The sequence below is a fragment of the Lampetra planeri genome, chromosome 59 (genome assembly GCF_965212315.1).
Source record: "Lampetra planeri chromosome 59, kcLamPlan1.2.h2, whole genome shotgun sequence".
NCBI lineage: Eukaryota > Metazoa > Chordata > Hyperoartia > Petromyzontiformes > Petromyzontidae > Lampetra > Lampetra planeri.
Window position 1 is genome coordinate 246,310 of NC_136165.1, and position 13,460 is coordinate 259,769.

General features: G+C 48.4%; 1 long non-coding RNA gene across 1 annotated transcript in view; it reads left to right on the top strand.

Annotated features, from left to right (window-relative positions):
• The first annotated feature begins 1,851 nt into the window (after nucleotides 1-1,851).
• LOC144736175 (uncharacterized) overlaps nucleotides 1,852-13,460 on the top strand; it is a 29,783-nt gene continuing 18,174 nt past the window's right edge. Inside the window, exons 1-2 of the long non-coding RNA XR_013588723.1 lie at nucleotides 1,852-2,033; nucleotides 2,974-3,076. This is a non-coding gene — a long non-coding RNA (uncharacterized LOC144736175). The remainder of the gene's footprint in view (nucleotides 2,034-2,973; nucleotides 3,077-13,460) is intronic.

Consider the following 13,460-nt stretch of genomic DNA (forward strand, 5'->3'; position numbering starts at 1 on the left):
CTATGGCCTCGTCACATTGGCCTTAATGGACGCGTGGTGATGGTGAAAAATGATTCGGCGGTGGACACTGAATTACCGGAGCCCCATTTATCATTCAGGTGACACGGGGCACGGTACGTGAAGAACCTCTTATGTCCTGTAAACAGACTTCTCTGCGTGGGATAGTTAACACCTCTTAATGCACAGACAACCGCCAACGCAGCCTCGCCTGCCGGAGGAGCTCGCTGATGATCGGACAGTGTTCAGATCTCTCAAGGATCTGTGAGCTACTCGCACACAAAGATCCACGTGTAGCCTTTAACAGACTGTTGGGGCAAGTGCTTTATAACATCATCAAAGGGGCGCTGCAATACGATGCAATCAAAATCACCGATCAGAGATTTTCCCATATATGGTCTTTGTTGATTGTGAATTGATACTAATTGTATTGATTCCACTCAGTCGATACAGCAGCAAGCCTGGTTTGTATGTACTTTTTATAAAAAAATAAATTCATGTAGTCTATCAGACCTTTGTATTAAATCGCTCTGCAAAAAGTCATTTTGTATGCTAGTAAATCAATGTTATGCTAATGCAAAATTTCATCATAGCCGCGACTCGGTTTACTCCGATGTGCAATGTCATCTTCATCTCGATCCTGTGAGTGTACAATTTTATATTAAACTTCATTTACTGAGTGAATACAAGACCACTTATATGCTGATGTCCATTTTTATCATAGCTGTGATTCATTCAGCCATTCACTCACTCAGCCACAAACTCACTCAGCCACACACTCACTCAACGACTCACTCAACTACTCAGCCGCTCACTCACTCAGATATTCACTCACTCAGCCACTCACTCAGCCACTCACTCACTCAGTCACTCAACCACTCGCTCACTAAACCACTCGCTCATTCAACCGCTCGCTCACTCAACCATTCACTCACTCAACCACTCGCTTGCTCACTCAACCCCTCACTCAACCTTTCACTCAACCCCTCACCAAACCACTCACTCAACGACTCACCAGAATCCTCTCGGCTTGGGGACTCACTTAACCATTCACTTAACCACTCACTTAACCATTCACTTAACCACTCATTAGAGCAACCACTCACTCGCTTAATGACTTACTCAACCACTCAACCAATTACTTTCTCACTCCCTCAGCCGCTCACTCCTTCACTCAGCCACTCACCCTTTCACTCAGCCACTCACTCATTTAGCCACTCACTCAGCCACACACTCAACCACTCAGCCGCGCACTCACGAAGCTACTTACTCACGAAGCTACTTACTCACTCAACCACTCACTCACTTAATCACTTACTCAACCACTCAACCATCACTCTTTAACTCACTCAACCATTCACTCAATCAGCCACACTCACTCAACGACTCACTAACTTAACCGCTCAGCCGCTCAGTCACTATCTCAATCACTCAACCAGTCGCTCACTCAGCCACTCACTCCCTCAACCACTAACTGACTGAACCACTCACTCATTCAACCATTCCCGAATTCATTCAACCAGTCACTCAACCATTATGTCGCTGGACGAGTCCCACCTTGATAGGTCTGCGACGTTTCCTTCCAGAGTTATTGCCAAAAAAACACAAACATCCCAGAATCCTCTCGGTTTGGGGTCCAAATTTTGTCGCTTATTATATCCCATGAGAAACATCGCATCGAATAAATGTGATTGGATTCTCCCCGCCTGGACGAGCAGAATTGAATATGTAAGCGTCAGGGTTTGGATCTAACCTACAACCTCCTGTATACCGGGCGAAGTAGTGAACTTCTCGTCACCCGGGTCGCCCTAATCCATTCCCGTATCTCTTCTTCTGTGTGTGTGCTACAGGCGGGTGTCTCAGATTGCCAGCACCATGTGATGGGAGCTCCAGGGCATGCTGCGTGCTCGCCAGGAGGGGCTGGGCAAGATGGCGTAGTCGCTGGAGCAGCTGCGGGCGCGGCACCGCCGCTCTCACCCTGGCGGAGTGCAGCAACACAGTGGGGCGGCACCAGCGGGACACTCTGGACAACGCAGGCAAGCTGCGCGCCAGCCACTCACTCACTCATCCACTCGCTCACTCACTCACTCAGCCACTCATACAACCACTCACTCACTCAGCCACTCATACAACCACTCACTCACTCATCCACTAACTTAAACCACTCACTCAACTACTCATTCACTCAAACACTCACTCAACCATTCACTCAACCATCCACTTACTCAACCACTCAATCAATCACTCACTCAGTCATTAACTCAACCACTCACTCAACCACACACTCATGCACTCAAACACTCACTCATTGGTTCAAACACTCACTCATTCAAATACTCATTCAACCACTCACTAATTCACTCAACCACTCACTCACTGAACCACTCACTCGCTCACTCAACCACCCGCTCGCTCACTGAACCAATCGTTCCATAAATCACTCATTCAGCCACTCACTCAACTATTCACTCACTCACTCACTCACCCAGCCACTCACTCAACCAATCAGTCACTCAATCATGAATTAAACCGCTCACTCACTCAACCCCTTACACACAGACTCATCACCTGTGTCTCAACCATCTTACTGAGTAACATAACTCTTTTTTTAGAAGTGACCTGGCCACAAATGATAGGTCAACAACGTGCCTTATGTGGAAATTTATAGCAGCCAACTACTCTAAACGCCTGTTTCTAAATGTGTAGGGACCAGAATAAACATCCACTTGACCACGGAGAGAACATGCAAACTCCAAATATACAGGTGTCAGGGTTGGGATCTAACCGACAACCTCCTGTATACCAGACGAGGTAGTTAACATTGTATCCGGGCAAGCCGTACATCGAGCTGGAGTGGACCATGCGGTCCATCCCTATCGCGTGAGTGGCTCCCACTGTTGTTATTGTGTTCATATGTGTGTGGTCTGCTTGTGTGTATGTGTGTGCCGCACTGCGCTATGAACCCAACATGACCAGGCTGTTGCCCCGCTCGCCCGACTCGTTGAGAGGCTTGACCACCCCCCAGGGCGTTGTCGTGAAGATACCGCTGGAGGAAGAATATCTCACAATACTGGAAGAGGTGAGGACTACACAGTGATTAACTGAGTGGGTGTGTGAGTGAGTCGGTGGGTGAGTCGGTGGGTGAGTCGGTGGGTGAGTCGGTGGGTGAGTCGGTGGGTGAGTCGGTGGGTGAGTCGGTGGGTGAGTCGGTGGGTGAGTCGGTGGGTGAGTCGGTGGGTGAGTCGGTGGGTGAGTCGGTGGGTGAGTCGGTGGGTGAGTCGGTGGGTGAGTCGGTGGGTGAGTCGGTGGGTGAGTCGGTGGGTGAGTCGGTGGGTGAGTCGGTGGGTGAGTCGGTGGGTGAGTCGGTGGGTGAGTCGGTGGGTGAGTCGGTGGGTGAGTCGGTGGGTGAGTCGGTGGGTCAGTGGTTGAGGGAGTAGGTGAGTGAGTGTGTTAGAGAAGTGGGTGTGTTGAATGGAAGGAGTGGATTGTTGAGTGAGTCGTTGGGTGAGTGAGTAGGTGGGTGTGGGTTAGAGATTGAGTGGGTGGTGGGAGATTGTGTGAATTAGTGGGTGGGTGGGTGAGTGAATGGTTTGAAGTTATTTATTAGGTGAGGGAGTGGGTTAGAGGTGGGTTGGTGAGTGGATGAGAAAATTGGTGGGTTAGAGATTGAGTGGGTGGGTAAGTAGGTGATTGGGAGGGTGAGTGGGTGAGTGGCTTAATGGGTGATTAAGTCGGTGGGGTGAGTAGGTGAGTGCCTGGATAAGTAAGTGAGTGTATGGGAGCATGAGTGGGTGGATGGTTGAGTAGGTGGGTGAATAGGTGAGTGGGTGGTGGGCGGGTGAATTAGTGAATGACTGTGTGAGTGAGTGCGTGGGTAGGTCAGTGCAATATTGTGTGGGGGAGTGGGTGAGTGAGGGGTTGAGTGAATAGGTTAGTGGGCGGGTGAGTAGATTGTTGGGTGAGTGGGTGGGTGAGTCAGTTAGTGGGTGGGTGAGTGAATATCGAAGGTTGAGCAGGTGAGTTGTTAGTGTGTGATTGGGTGCGTGGGTGAATCAAAGAGTGAGGCACCACGGTGGCGAGATGTTAACTACCTCGCCTAGTATACAGGATTTTGTGAATTAGATCCCATCCCTTCCACCTGTATATTTGGAGTTGGCATGTTCTCCCTGTGGTCGTGTGGATTTTTCTCCGGGTCCTCCCGGTTTTCTCTCCATATTTAAAATCAACATTCATTTAGAGGATGTGGCTGCAATAAATGTCTCCATGATAATCCACTTCGTTAACCTATCATTTGTAACCAGGTCACTTCTGAAAAATATTAATTTAGTTATCTGAACCAGAGGTCGCAACCGGGTACCCGATACCCGTACCCTACCCGATACCCGGCTACCCGTACCCGGCCGGGTACGGTACGGGTAACCGTTTGCGACCCTGGGCGGCCGGGTACGGGTACGGATAGGCCGTGAGTCACTGGTGAGTAACCGTTTGTCACTCATTTTGGGTAGGGTACGGGTACGGGTAGGGAACGGGTACCCGTACCTCTGATCTGAACCTTTTCTGGTAAAATAAAAAAATATTGTTTAATTTAGTTTATTGGGTGGGTGAGTGGGTAGGTGGGTTATTGAGTGATTTGGTGGGTAGGTTAGAGATTGAGTGGGTTAATGGGTGGGTGTGTGAGTGGGGGTGTGATTAGTTGAGTAGGTGAGTGGGTGAGCAAATTGTTGAGTGATTGGATTAGAGATTGAGTGGGTGGCAGGGTGAGTGGGTTTGTGAGTGGGTTGGTGGGTGGTTTTAAATGGGTGAGTGGGTGGAGTGCCGTGGTGGCGAGCTGTTAACTACCTCGCCTTTTATACAGGAGGTCGTGAGGTCGATCCCGACCCTGACACCTGTATATTTGCATGTTCTCCCCATGGTCGCGTGGAATTTTCTCCAGGTGCTCCGGGTTCTCCCTCCACATTTAAAAACATGCAATTATAGAATTTGGCTGCTATAACTTTATACGTGAAAAGCCACTTAATTGAGTTGAATATTTGTGGTCAAATGGTTTTTGAAAAATATCTATATAGCTGAGTGCCTTACCTGGTAAAATAAAAAAGCGTAATTTTCATTTAGTGTGCAGAGGAGTGGCTGGGTGGGTGAGTGGATGAGTGAGTGCGATGTTTGATGGGTGTTTTATTTTACTTTTATTAATTTACATTTTTTTTACCCACGTGACTTTACCGAAAAAAACCTAAGAATAGTTTGATGGGTAGTAGGTCAGTGGTGGGGTGAGTGAGTGTGGGCTATAGATTGAGTGGGTGGCTTGGTGAGTGGGTGAGTGCGTGCTTGGCTCGGTGGTTGAATGAATGGATGGTTGGGTTAGTGGGTGGGTGTTTGAGTGTGTGTTATCGTGGGTGGGAGAGTCAGAGAGTGGAGTGCCATGTTGGCAAATTGTTAACTATCTTGCCTGGTATTTTTAAGTTCGTAGGTTCGATCCAAACCCTGCTTCTCAAAACAATCTATATAGCTCAGTGGGCCTTACCTGGGGAATTTTTTTTTTTAGTTAAGGGTGTTGGTGAGTGGGTGGGTGGGTGAGTGCATCAGTGTGGGTTTGAGATTTAGTGGGTGGCTTTGTGAGTGGGTAAGTTCGAGTAACTCAGTGGTTGAGTTTGTGGGTTGTTACGTTAGTAGGTGATTAAATTAGTGGGTGGGTCAATAATTACGGTGGTAGTGGGTGAGTGGCTGAGTGGCTGAGTGGCTGAGGGAGTAGGCGGGTGGTTGGCTGGGTGGGTGGGTGAGAGTAGGTGGGTTATAAATTGAGTAGGTGGCAGGGTGAGTGGATCTGAAAGTGGGTGAGTGAGTAGGTGCACGGCTGGGTGAGTTAGTGAGTGGATGGTTGAGTGAGTGGGTGCATGGATGTGTGGGTGGGTGAGTGTGTGTGGGTAGGAGGTTAGGTGGGTAGTGCGTGAATGGATGGGTTAGAAATCGAGTGAGTGGGTTAGTCACTGGGTGAGTGAGTGGATGGGTGGGTTTATGAGCTTTGGTTAAGAGATTGAGTCAGTAGCAGGGTTTGTGTGTGGTTTAGAGATTGAGTGGGTGGTTGGGTGAGTGGGTGGTTGGGTGAGTGGGTGGGTGGGTGATTCAGTAAGTGGGTGAGTGAGGGGTTGGGTGAGCGATGGGTTGAGTGGGTGTGTTTTTTGTTCGTGAGTTTGTGGGTGGGTGAGTTGGTCAGTTAGTGGTTGGGTGAGTAAGTAGGTGGGTGAGCAAGTGAATGGTGTGTTGGTAGGTGAGTGTGTAGCTTGGTGAGTGGTCGTAGGGTGAGTGGGTGGGTGAGAAAGTGGTTAACGGAGTGAGTGGTTGGGTGGGTGGGTGAGTTGTTGACTGAGTGGGGTCAGCGAGTGGGTGGGTGAGTTGATGTGGGAGGTTGAGTGGGTACGTTAGCGTGTGAGTGATTGGATGGGTGAGTCAGAGAGTGAGGCATCAAGGTGGTGAGACGTGCACTGCCTCGCCTGGTATACAGGAGGTTGTGGATTCGATCCTGACCCTGTCGCCTGTATATTTGGAGTTTGCATGTTCTACACATGGTCGCGTGGATTTTGCTGCAGGTCCTCCGGGTTTTCCCCTCTGCATTTAGAATCAACATGCGTTTAGAGGATTTGGCTGCAATAAATGTCTATGTGATAAGCCACTTCGTTTATCTATAATTTGTTCACAGGTCTATTCTGAAAAGGATCTATATAGCTCAATGGGCCTTACCTGGTGAAATAAAAAGTAGTTTAGTTTAGGGGGCTCGTTGGGTCGGTAGGTCTGTTGCAGGTCGAGTAGGTGGCAGGGTGAGTTGGTGAGTAGGTAAGTGGCTGGGTGAGTGGGTGGACTGGTGAGTGTGTGAGTTAGAGATGGAGTGGGTGGATGGGTGGGTGTATGATTGGGGGACTGAAATGGTGAGTGGATGGGTGAATGAATTGTTGAGTGAGTCAGTGAGTGGGTGTGTAGGTGGGTGCGTAGGTAAGTGGTTAGCAAGGTGTGTGGGTCTTTGAATGGGTATGTGGCTGAATGGGTATGTGGCTGAATGGGTATGTGGCTGAATGGGTATGTGGCTGAATGGGTATGTGGCTGAATGGGTATGTGGCTGAATGGGTATGTGGCTGAATGGGTAGGTGAGTGGGTGGCTGCGAGTCAGAGAGTGGAGCCCCATGGTGGCGAGATGTTAACTACCTTACCTTTTGTACAGGAGGTTGTGGGTTCGGTCTCGATCTTGATGCCTGTATATTTGGAGTTTGCATGTTCTCCTCGTGGTTCATGGATTTTTCTCCGAGGCCTCTGGGTTTTTTGTGGCCACGTTGCTTCTGAATAAGATCTGTATAGCTCTGTGGGCCTTACCTTGTAAAAAAAAAAGTGTTTACAGTTGGGTGAGTGGGTATTTGAGTGCGTATGTGGGTGAGTGAGTTGGTGGGTGGTTAGGTTAGTAGGTGAGGGGCTGGGTGAGTGAGTTGTTGGGTTAGATATGGAGTAGGTCACAGTGTGAGTGGGTGGGTTGGTGCGTGAGTTGGTCAGGGAGTGGGTGGGTGAGTTAATGGGTGGGTTGTTGGGTGAGTGAGTTAGTGAGTGCATGTGCAGGTGGGTGCGTGGATGAGTGGCTTAGTGAGTGGGTTAGAAATTGAGTGCGTGGCAGGGTGAGTGGGTTTGTGAGTCGGTTAGTGGGTGGCTTTAGTAGTTGAGTGGGTGAGTCAAAGAATTGAACGCCACGGTGGCAAGATGTTAACTACCTCGCCTACTATGCAGAATGTTGTGGGTTCGATCCCGACCCTGACGCCTGTATATTTCACTCCACATTTAGAAACATGTAATAAGAGGAATTGGGTGCAATAAATGTATACAGCGACTTTGTTGAACTATCATTTGTGGCGAGGATGCTTCTGAAAACAATCTTTATAGCTCAGTGGGCCTTAGTTGGTAAAAGAATATCTCACATTACCAGAAGAGGTAAGGACTACATATAGAGTGGGTGATTAACTGGGTGGGTCTGTGAGTGTGGGTCAGTGATTGAGGAAGTAGGTGAGTGAGTGTGTTAGAGATTGTGGGTGATAGGGTAAGCCATGGGTGACGTGAGTGGGTGTGTTGTTTGGGAGTGAATAGACGAGTGGTTGGGTGAGTGGCTGGGTGGGTAGGTGAGTGGGTTAGAGATTGATTGGGTGAGTTAGTGGTTGGCTGAGTGGGTGGGTGGGTGGGTGAATGGGTTTAGAGATTGAGTGGGTGGTGGGTGGTTGGGTGAATGAGTGGGTGGGTGGGTTTGTGAATGGTTGAGGTGAGTGAGTGGGTGGGTCAGCGCGTGAGTGGGTGTGGGAGTGGGTGAGAGGTGGGTTGGTGAGTTGGTGAGAGGATTAGTGAATTGGTGGGTTCGAGATTGCGTGGCTGGGTGAGTGAGTCGGTTAGAGATTGAGTGGGTGGCAGGGTAAGTGGGTGGGTTGCTTAATGGGTGTGTGAGTGGGTGGATGAATAGGTGAGTGGATAAGTGCATGGTTTAGTGGGTGGGTGAATAAGTGAGTGGGTGGGTTAGTGGATTGTTGCGTGAATGTGCGGGTGGTTGAGTTTTTGGGTAGATGGGTGTGTGAATATGGGAGGTGAGTTCGTGTGCTAGTGGGTGGGTGAGTCGGAGAGTGAGGCACCACGGTGGCGAGATGTTAACTACTTCGCCTGGTATGCAGAAGGTTGTGGGTTTGATCCCGACCCTGACACCTGTATATTTCCCTCCACATTTAAAATCAACAAGAATTTATAGGATTTGGCTGCAATACATGTCATAAGCCACTTCGTTGACCTATAACTTTTAACCAGGTAATTTCTGAAAAAGATGTTTAGCTCTGTCGGCCTTACCTGGTAAAATAACCACAATTTAGATTTAGTTTAGTGTGTTGGTGAGTGGGCGGGTGAGTGGATGGGTGGGTGGGTGAGTGGGTGAGTGTGAGTGGCTCGGTGGTTGAGTTAGTGGGTGGTAGTGGGTGGTTGAGTTAGTGGGTGGTGGAATGTTTTGGTGGTTGAATTATTGGGTGGTTGAGTGATGGGTGGGTGGGTGAATAATTACGTGGTTAGTGGGTGAGTTGCTGAGAGAGTGGTTGGGCGAGTGGGTGGGTTAGAAATTGAGTGGGTGGCATGGTGAGTGGATGTGTATGTGACTGGGTGAGTAGGTGAGTGGCTGGGTGAGTATGTGAGTGGATGGATGAGTGAGGGGGTGAGTGGGTTTGTGGATGAGTGAGTGTGGGTAGGAGGTTACGTGGGTAGTGGGTGGGTTATAAATTAAGTGAGTGGGTTAGTGACTGGGTGAGTTGTAGTTGAGAGAGTCAGTTTAAAAGTGAGTTGGTGGGTTAGAGATTGACTGGCTCGGTGAGTGAGTGCTGGGTGGGTTAGTGAGTTGTTGGGTGGGTGAGTGTTAGTGGGTGGATGATCGACTGGGTGGGTGGTTGAGTGAGGGGGTGGGTGGGTGGGTTGCAGTGACGTGTGGTGAGGTCAATGGCTGGGGAGGCACTGGCTTGTGTCAGAGCCAGATTCACACACTGAGGGGGACGTGGCCTCACGGAGGGGGGCGTGTTAGACGCATCACCCTCAGTGAGGCAAATGTGATGGCTGCCTCCCGTGGTGCTTTTTCATTGCAGTTTCATGACGAGACCAGCGAGCCTAAATATCTTTATACACATACGTGAAATATGTTACCTGGAGTATGGAAGGCGAGGACATGAAATGAAGGGGTCTACAAACATTACATTGGTGACATACTGTGATAGTAACAGGCACGCGCTTATTGCGCGCGCTCCATCCAGTTACTGAGGGGTTGCGTAATCAGGGGAGGCTGAGCTCGTCGCTGCCTCACCTCTCGTCTCTTCCTGTATTTGCAGCGGAGCTCCGCAAATTTGGCGATTTTGACTATAAAAATGATTGGAATCATACAGAAATGACATTTATAACACAGATCAGTGGAAAAATCTTAATTTTTCTTTTATTATTCTCTTTTTTTTACTTTTCATAACAACTATTGTCATTGGAGTATGACAGGTGAGGCTCTGCCTTCCCTGACCGCACGTCGCTGGTGGGTTGGTAGGTTGGTGAGGAAGTGAGAGAGTTAGTGGGTACGAGATTGAATGGGTGGCTGGCTGAGTGGTTGAGAAGATGGGTGTGCGATTTCATGGGTGAGTGAGTCGGTAAGTGAGTGGGTGAGTGGGTTTTTGTATGGGTGAGTGCTTCAGTGGGTTCATGAGTGAGTGGATGGGTTATTGAGTGAGAGGGGTGGGTATTTGAGTAAGTGGTGTGCGTGAATAGGTGAATGGGTGGGTGTTTGAGTGAGTGAGTCAGAGAATGGAGTGCCACGGTGGTGAGATGGTAACTTCCTCACCTAGTATACAGGAGGTTGTCGATTCGATCCCGACCCTGTCGCAAGTATATTTGATTGTGCTTGTTCTCCTCGTGGTCGTGTGGATTTTTTTCCAGGTCCACTGAGTTTTCGCTCTGCATTGAGAATAAACTTGCATTCAGGGGATTTGGCTGCAATGCATGTGTATGTGATAAGCCACTTAGTTAACCTGTCATTTGTAACAAGGTCGCTTTTGAAAAAGATCTATATAGCCCTGTGGGCCTTACCTGGTAAAATAATAACAGTTTAGTTTTTGTTTCGTGGGTGAGTGAGTGAATGGGTGGGTTGGTGGTTGGGTGGTTGAATGGGGGTTGGGTGGGTAAGCTGGTGGGTGTTCGAGTCAGTGGCTGGGTCATTGTGTGAGTGGATGGGTATTTGAGTAAGTGGTGCGAGCCAGTAGGTGAATGGGTGGGTGTTTGGGTGAGTGGCTGGTAGGTGGGTGAGTAAGTTAGTGTAGGAGGTTGAGTGGGGAAGTTAGTGTGCGAGTGGGTGGGTGAGTGAGTCAGAGAATGGGGCACCACGGTAGTGCGATGTTAACTACCTTGCATAGTATACAGGAGGTCATGGAATTGATCCCGACCCTGCCGCCTGTATATTTCGAGTTTACATCTTCTCCCTGTGGTCACGTGGATTTTTCTCCAGGTCATCGGGGTTTTACCTCTGCATTGAGAATAAACTTGCATTCAGAGGATTTGGCTGCAATAAATGTATATGTGATAAGCCACTTTGTTTACCTGTAATTTGTAACAAGGTCGCTTTTGAAAAAGATCTATATAGCTCTGTGGGCCTTAGCTGGTACAATGAGAAATAGTTCAGTTTTCGTTTATTGGGTGGGTGAGTGGTTGGTGGGTAATTGATTGAGTGGGTGGTTGGGTTGGTGGGTGAGTGAGTGTGTGAGTGTGTGAGTGGGTGGGTGGATGGGTGGGTGAGTGGGTGGGTGGATGGGTGGGTGTGTGAGTGGGGGAGTGAATAGGTGAGTGGGTGGGTGAGTGGAGTCTAGAGTGAGTGAGTGAGTGGGTTGGTGGGTGGGTCGTTGAGTTAATGAATGGGTGTGTAGGTGGGTGCACAGGTATGTTCTTGAGTGGCTGTGTGTGTGCTTGAGCGAGTGAGTTAGCAGTTGAGTGGGTGGCAGGGTGAGTGGGTGAGTGAGTGTGTGGGTGGCTTTCGTAGTTTAGTGGGTGGGTGAGTCAGAGAATGAGGCGCCACAGTGGCGAGATGCAAACTCCCTCGCGAAAGTCGACGTGTTAAACTGGTTTATTGGAATTCGTATTTTTGACCCCAACCCTGATGTCTGTATTTTTGGAGTTTGCATCTTCTCCCGTGGTCACGTCGATTTTCCTCTGATTCCTTCGGGTTTGTTTAACACGTAGATTTTCGCGACCAATATCATCCATAATAGAGGTTTCTTTTTTGGGTTAGATCGCGTAAATATATAAATGTGTCGTTAAAACCCACCACCACCCGACACAGCCAACTAGTAAGGGTTGTCACGTACGCAGAACATGCCAATTTGTAACTAGTACAGCTCACGGTGTGTTGGAGAGTCAAGCCACAACATTTACAATCTGAGTACGACGTTTCGCCAGTAATTACAACTAGAAGGTAGCGAGGGTTGGTGAATCACCGCACAATGATGTTGGCAAATCACCTTCCCGTGGGCGTCGAGGTGCCATAACCTGACTCGCCAGGAGAAGGCAGTAGAGCAAGTGGACTAATCGCATCTTCTCCCGTGGTCACGTCGATTTTCCTCTGATTCCTTCGGGTTTGTTTAACACGTAGACTTTCGCGACCAATATCATCCATAATAGAGGTTTCTTTTTTGGGTTAGATCGCGTAAATATATAAATGTGTCGTTAAAACCCACCACCACCCGACACAGCCAACTAGTAAGGGTTGTCACGTACGCAGAACATGCCAATTTGTAACTAGTACAGCTCACGGTGTGTTGGAGAGTCAAGCCACAACATTTACAATCTGAGTACGACGTTTCGCCAGTAATTACAACTAGATTCATCAGGCAACAGCCAGATTTGTGGAGACATTCACCTGTTTCGTTCCTTATGTAGAGGCGTAGATGTGGTGCCTGTTTTTTTTAATTTGCCTGTTATCATTCGCCTGTTATTAAGTTAAAAGTAGAAATAGTTATTATTATTGTAATCACGTTATAAGTAGAAATAATTGTTATTTCGTTAAAAGTAGAAATAATTATTGTTATCAAGTTCTAAGTGGAAATAATAATTACTGTTCGCCTGTCGTTATCATTTGCCTGTTGTTATTTTTCGCCTATTGTTATCAAGTTAGAAGTAGAAAGTTATTATTGTTATCATTCGCCTGGTGTTGGTAGCGCACGTCTCTAATCCAGCACTGTGGAAGGTAGCGAGGGTTGGTGAATCACCGCACAATGATGTTGGCAAATCACCTTCCCGTGGGCGTCGAGGTGCCATAACCTGACTCGCCAGGAGAAGGCAGTAGAGCAAGTGGACTAATCGCCATCTTCACCTGTACAGGGATAGAGTGTTTCACCCTCGCACGCATGGGTTTTCTCCGGGTTCTCCGGTTTCCCCCACTTGTGTAAGAACTCATCATTCATTCGTCGAAAACTTAAAAAAAAAAACAATTCAGGACCCGACTGTGACTCAGTGTGGATTTCCTGGAGTAAGTCTATTTTATTATTAAAGATTTGAAGGGGCTGTTTGATGACACGACTAGAGAGCTGGCTTGCACTGCAGGGAACTTAATATTCAACTTGGATTCCCTAACCCTCAATGGCCATTTTAAGTTAAATTTGTGCATGTAAGACTCGCACAAACAACCATACCCAGAAACCCATAGACTCCAACAGAGACCCATACATTCCTACAGACACTCAGACTCACACAGCGACCCCATACTCACAGAGACCGATAGACATGCACAGAGACCCATCACCTCGCACAGAGATCCATACACTCAAAGGCCCAAAAACTCACACAGAAATCCATATATTCGCACAGAGGTCAATAGAATTAGAATTTGAATATTTATTCATACTGGATCAATCTGATGAGCTATAACGATCTGTTTTCACAGACGTCCAATCGGG